The 7,173-nt window shown below is 42.8% G+C and overlaps 1 non-coding gene across 1 annotated transcript; it reads right to left on the minus strand.

Annotated features, from left to right (window-relative positions):
* Nucleotides 1-501: 501 nt before the first annotated feature.
* On the minus strand, nt 502-609 carry LOC130959606 (small nucleolar RNA R71). Its single transcript, XR_009078678.1, has one exon. It is a non-coding gene; the product is annotated as a small nucleolar RNA R71 (small nucleolar RNA).
* Between the last annotated feature and the right edge of the window lie 6,564 nt (nt 610-7,173).

The raw sequence follows: 7,173 nt of genomic DNA on the forward strand, positions 1-7,173 counted from the left end.
CCTGAACCTGAAAGGACCTTGAAGCGAAAGCTAAGAGAAGCTAAGGCACAACTCTCTGTTGAGGACCTGACCGAATTCTTCAAAGAAGAAGAACCCATGGCAGCCGAAAACAACAACAATGCCAACAATGCAAGGAAGGTGCTGGGTGACTTTACTGCACCTACTCCCGACTTCTATGGGAGAAGCATCTCTATCCCTGCCATTGGAGCAAACAACTTTGAGCTTAAGCCTCAATTAGTTTCTCTAATGCAACAGAATTGCAAGTTCCATGGACTTCCATTGGAAGATCCTCATCAGTTCTTAGCTGAATTCTTGCAAATCTGTGACACTGTCAAGACTAATGGGGTTGACCCTGAGGTCTACAGACTTATGCTATTCCCTTTTGCTGTAAGAGACAGAGCTAGGATATGGTTGGACTCCCAACCTAAAGAAAGCCTGGACTCATGGGAAAAGCTAGTCAATGCCTTCTTGGCAAAGTTCTTTCCACCTCAAAAATTGAGTAAGCTTAGAGTGGAAGTCCAAACCTTCAGACAGAAGGATGGAGAATCCCTCTATGAAGCTTGGGAAAGATACAAACAATTGATCAGAAAATGTCCTTCTGACATGCTTTCTGAATGGAGCATCATAGGTATTTTCTATGATGGTCTCTCTGAACTATCCAAGATGTCTTTGGATAGCTCTGCTGGAGGATCTCTTCATCTGAAGAAGACGCCTACAGAAGCTCAAGAACTAATTGAAATGATTGCAAATAACCAATTCATGTACACTTCTGAAAGGAATTCTGTGAACAATGGGATTAATCAGAAGAAAGGAGTTCTTGAGATTGATACTCTGAATGCCATTCTGGCTCAGAACAAGATATTGACTCAACAAGTCAATTTGATTTCTCAAAGTCTGTCTGGAATGCAAAATGCACCAAGCAGTACTAAGGATGCTTCATCTGAAGAAGAAGCTTATGACCCTGAGAACCCTTCAATGGAAGAGGTGAATTACCTGGGAGAACCCTATGGAAACACCTATAATTCTTCATGGAGAAATCACCCAAATTTCTCATGGAAGGATCAACAGAGACCTCAACAAGGTTTCAACAACAATAATGGTGGAAGAAACAGGTTTAGCAATGGCAAGCCTTTTCCATCATCTTCTCAGCAACAGACAGAGAATTCTAAGCAGAACCCCTCTGACTTAGCAACCATGGTCTCTGATCTAATTAAAACCACTCAAAGTTTCATGACTGAAACAAGATCCTCCATTAGGAACTTGGAGGCACAAGTGGGACAGCTGAGCAAGAAAATTACTGAAATCCCTCCTAGTACTCTCCCAAGCAATACAGAAGAAAATCCAAAAGGAGAGTGCAAGGCCATCAACATGGCCGAATTTGGAGAGGAAGGAGAGGAAGTGAACGCCACTGAGGAAGATCTCAATGGGCGTGCACTGACCTCCAATGAGTTCCCTAATGAGGAACCATGGGAATCTGAGGCTCAAAATGAGACCATAGAGATTCCATTGGACTTACTTCTGCCTTTCATGAGCTCTGATGAGTATTCTTCCTCTGAAGAGGATGAGTATGTCACTGAAGAGCAAGCTGCTAAATATCTTGGAGCAATCATGAAGCTAAATGACAAGTTATTTGGAAATGAGACTTGGGAGGATGAACCCCCTTTGCTCACCAAAGAACTGGATGACTTGTCTAGGCAGAAATTACCTCAAAAGAGACAAGATCCTGGGAAGTTTTCCATACCTTGTACCATAGACACCATGACCTTCAAGAAGGCTCTGTGTGACTTAGGATCAAGTGTAAACCTCATGCCTCTCTCTGTAATGGAGAAGCTAGGGATCTTTGAGGTGCAAGCTGTAAGAATCTCATTAGAGATGGCAGACAACTCAAGAAAACAAGCTCATGGACTTGTAGAGGATGTTTTGGTGAAGATTGAAGACCATTACATCCCTACTGATTTCATAGTCCTAGAGACTGGGAAGTGCATGGATGAATCCATCATCTTTGGCAGACCCTTCCTAGCCACAGCAAAGGCTGTGATTGATGTTGATGGAGGTGAACTGATCATTCAAGTGAATGAAGAATCCTTTGTGTTTAAGGCTCAAGGATATCCCTCTGTCACCATGGAGAGGAAGCATGAAGAGCTTCTCTCAAATCAGAGTCAAGCAGAGCCCCCACAGTCAAACTCTAAGTTTGGTGTTGGGAGGCCACAACCAAACTCTAAGTTTGGTGTTGAACCCCCATATTCAAACTCTAAGTTTGGTGTTGGGAGGTTCCAACATTGCTCTGAGTATCTGTGAGGCTCCATGAGAGCCTTCTGTCAAGCTACTGACATTAAAGAAGCGCTTGTTGGGAGGTAACCCAATGTTATATGTTATCTATTTTCTTTTGTTATTTTATTTTATTTTGTAGGTTGATGATCATGAGAAGTCACAAAATCAATTGAAAAAGCAAAAACAGAATGAAAAACAGGAAGAAAAATAGCACACCCTGGAGGAAGAACCTACTGGCGTTTAAACGCCAGTAAGGTTAGCAGTTGGGCGTTTAACGCCCAGTCTGGCACCATTCTGGGCGTTTAACGCCAGAAAGGGGCACCAGACTGGCGTTAAATGCCAGGAAAGGGCAAGAACCTGGCGTTAAACGCCAGAAATGGGCACCAGCCCGGCGTTTAACGCCAGAATTGGCTCAAAACGTGATTTTGAATGCCATTTGGTGCAGGGATGACTTTTCCTTGACACCTCAGGATCTGTGGACCCCACAGGATCCCCACCAACCCCACCACTCTCTCTTTTCTTCACCCATTCACCAATCACCTCAACACCTCTTCCCCAAAAACCCTTCACCTATCAAATCCCATCTTTCTCTTCACCACTCCCATCCATCCTTCATAAAACCCCACCTACCTCACCATTCAAATTCAAACCACTTTCCCTCCCAAACCCACCCATACATGACCGAACCATGAGCCCCCTCTCCTATATAAACCCTTCTTCACCCCTTCATTTTCACACAACCTAAACACCACTTCTCCCTCTCTTTGGCCGAACACAAAGCCATTCCCTTCTTCCTCATTTCTTCTTCTTCTACTCTCTTCTTTCTTCTTTTGCTCGAGGACGAGCAAACCTTTTAAGTTTGGTGTGGTAAAAGCATTGCTTTTTGTTTTTCCATAACCATTTATGGCATCCAAGGCCGGAGAAACCTCTAGAAAGAGGAAAGGGAAGGCAAAAGCTTCCACCTCCGAGTCATGGGAGATGGAGAGATTCATCTCAAGGGTGCATCAAGACCACTTCTATGAAGTTGTGGCCTTGAAGAAGGTGATCCCCGAGGTCCCTTTTTCACTCAAAAAGAGTGAATATCCGGAGATCCGACATGAGATCCGAAGAAGAGGTTGGGAAGTTCTTACCAACCCCATTCAACAAGTCGGAATCTTGATGGTTCAAGAATTCTATGCCAACGCATGGATCACCAAGAACCATGATCAAAGTGTGAACCCGGATCCAAAGAATTGGCTTACTATGGTTCGGGGGAAATACTTGGATTTTAGTCCGAAAAATGTAAGGTTGGCATTCAACTTGCCCATGATGCAAGGAGATGAACATCCTCACACTAGAAGGGTCAACTTTGATCAAAGGTTGGACCAAGTCCTCACTGACATTTGTGAAGAGGGCACCCAATGGAAGAGAGATTCAAGAGGGAAGCCGGTTCAATTGAGAAGGCATGACCTCAAACCCGTGGCTAGAGGGTGGTTGGAGTTTATCCAACGCTCAATCATTCCCACTAGCAACCGGTCCGAAGTTACTCTAGACCGGGCCATCATGATCCATAGCATCATGATTGGAGAAGAAGTGGAAGTTCATGAGGTTATAGCCCAAGAACTCTATAAGGTGGCGGACAAGTCCTCCACCTTGGCAAGGTTAGCCTTTCCTCATCTCATTTGTCACCTCTGTTATTCAGTTGGAGTTGACATAGAAGGAGACATCCTCATTGATGAGGACAAGCCCATCACCAAAAAAAGGATGGAGCAAACAAGAGACCCCTCTCATCATGAGATCCCTGAGATACCTCAAGGGATGCACTTTCCTCCACAAGACTATTGGGAGCAACTGAACACCTCCCTAGGAGAATTAAGTTCCAACATGGGACAACTAAGGGTGGAGCACCAAGAACATTCCATCCTCCTCCATAAAATTAGAGAAGATCAAAGAATCATGAGAGAGGAGCAACAAAGACAAGGAAGAGACATTGAGGAGCTCAAGCACTCCATAAGACCTTCAAGAGGAAGAACAAGCCGCCATCACTAAGGTGGACCCGTTCTTTAATCTCCTTGTTCTTTAATTTCTTGTTTTTCAAATTTTAGTGCTTATGTTTATCTATGTTTGTGTCTTATGATCATTAGTGTCTTAGTGTCTATGCTTTAAAGTTATGAATGTCCTATGAATCCATCACCTTTCTTAAATAAACAATGTTCTTAATTGAAAAAGATAAGAATTGCATGAATTTTGAATTTTATAACAGTTTAATTATTTTGATGTGGTGGCAACACTTTTGTTCTCTGAATGTATGCTTAAACAGTGCATATGTCTTTTGAATTTGTGATTCATGAATGTTGGCTCTTGAAAGAATGATGAAAAAGGAGACATGTTACTGAGGATCTGAAAAATCATAAAAATGATTCTTGAAGCAAGAAAAAGCAGTGAATACAAAAAAAAAGAGAAGCAAAAAAAAAACGAAAAAAGAAAGAGAAAAAGAAAGAAAAAGAAAGAAATAAAGTTGTGATCCAAGGCAAAAAGAGTGTGCTTAAGAACCCTGGACACCTCTGATTGGGGACTCTAGCAAAGCTGAGTCACAATCTGAAAAGGGTTCACCCAATTATGTGTCTGTAGCATGTATGTATCCGGTGGTAATACTGGAAGACAGAGTGCTTTGGGCCACGGCCAAGACTCATAAAGTAGCTGTGTTCAACAATCATTATACTTAACTAGGAGAATCAATAACACTATCTGGATTCTGAGTTCCTAAAGAAGCCAATCATTCTGAATTTCAAAGGATAAAGTGAGATGCCAAAACTATTCAGAGGCAAAAAGCTAAAAGCCCCGCTCATCTAATTAATAATGATCTTCATAGATGTTTTTGGAGTTCATTGCATATTCTCTTCTTTTTATCTTATTTGATTTTCAGTTGCTTGAGGACAAGCAACAATTTAAGTTTGGTGTTGTGATGAGCGGATAATTTGTACGCTTTTTGGCATTATTTTTAGTATGTTTTTAGTAGTTTTAGTTGAGTTCTTAGTATATTTTTATTAGTTTTTAGTTAAAATTCACTTTTCTGGACTTTACTATGAGTTTGTGTGTTTTTTTGTGATTTCAGGTATTTTCTGGCTGAAATTGAGGGACCTGAGCAAAAATCTGATTCAGAGACTGAAAAGGGCTGCAGATGCTGTTGGATTCTGACCTCCCTGCACTCGAAGTGGATTTTCTGGAGCTACAGAAGCCCAATTGGCGCGCTCTCAACGGCGTTAGAAAGTAGACATCCTGGGCTTTCCAGCAATATATGATAGTCCATACTTTGCCCAATATTTGATGGCCCAAACCGGCGTTCAAAGTCACCCTCAGAAATCCCAGCGTTAAACGCCGGAACTGGCACCTAAATGGGAGTTAAACGCCCAAACTGGCATAAAAGCTGGCGTTTAACTCCAAGAAGAGTCTCTACACGAAAATGCTTCAATGCTCAGCCCAAGCACACACCAAGTGGGCTTGGAAGTGGATTTTTATGTCATTTACTCATCTCTGTACACCCTAGGCTACTAGTTCTCTATATATAGGACCTTTTACTATTGTATTTTCATCTTCGGATCTTTGGAATCTTTTGTTCTTTAGATCTTTTGATCACTTTGGGAGGCTGGCCTCACGGCCATGCCTAGACCTTGTTCTTATGTATTTTCAACGGTGGAGTTTCTACACACCATAAATTAAAGTGTGGAGCTCTGCTGTACCTCGAGTATTAATGCAATTACTATTGTTCTTCTATTCAATTCCGCTTGTTCTTTGTCCAAGATATCACTTGTTCTTCAACTTGATGAATGTGATGATCCGTGACACTCATCATCATTCTCACCTATGAACGTGTGACTGACAACCACCTCCGTTCTACCTTAGATTGGGTGAATATCTCTTGGATTCCTGATACACGATGCATGGTTGATCGCCTGACAACCGAGTGCTCGCCTGACAAACGAGCCAACCATTTCATGAGATCAGAGTCTTCGTGGTATAGGCAAGAACTGATGGCGGCATTCAAGAGAATCCGGAAGGTCTAACCTTGTCTGTGGTATTCTGAGTAGGATTCAACGATTGAATGACTGTGACGTGCTTCAAACTCCTAGCAGGCGGGGCGTTAGTGACAGACGCAAAAGAATCAATGGATTCTATTCCGGCCTGACCGAGAACCGACAGATGGATAGCCGTGCCGTGACAGGGTGCGTTGAACATTTCCACTGAGAGGATGGGAGGTAGCCACTGACAACGGTGAAACCCTTGCATAAGCTTGCCATGGAAAGGAGTAAGAAGGATTGGATGAAGACAGTAGGAAAGCAGAGAGACGGAAGGGAAAGCATCTTCATACGCTTATCTGAAGCTCTCACCAATGATATACATAAGTATCTCTATCTTTATCTTTATGCTTTATTCATCATCTATACCCATTTGAGTCTGCCTGACTAAGATTTACAAGGTGACCATAGCTTGCTTCATACCAACAATCTCCGTGGGATCGACCCTTACTCGCGTAAGGTTTATTACTTGGACGACCCAGTGCACTTGCTGGTTAGTTGTGCGAAGTTGTAGTGATCACGATTTCGCGCACCACTAGCCACCATGTGCTCCAGGTTGAGACTTGATACTCTGTTGACCCTATGTCGTAAGTGTGGCCGGGCACTGTGAAAGTCCCGGATGAGCTCGCCCCCGAAATATTCACCAGTGAGGGTGATGGATATGGATCATGTTTATGATCAAGTTTATGATGAGTATAACTCGAGTTGGGGATGCGCGACAGAGGGACAGTCCAATGGTTAGCTACCAGGACTTGTCGGGTTGGCTCTATAACCGACAGATGATATCATCAGCCACTAAGGACAGGCATGCATCATATGCATCTATGTGACATTGTTTGGGTATGCA

Source organism: Arachis stenosperma, chromosome 10 (assembly GCF_014773155.1).
Source record: "Arachis stenosperma cultivar V10309 chromosome 10, arast.V10309.gnm1.PFL2, whole genome shotgun sequence".
In the NCBI taxonomy this organism is placed as follows: Eukaryota; Viridiplantae; Streptophyta; class Magnoliopsida; order Fabales; family Fabaceae; genus Arachis; species Arachis stenosperma.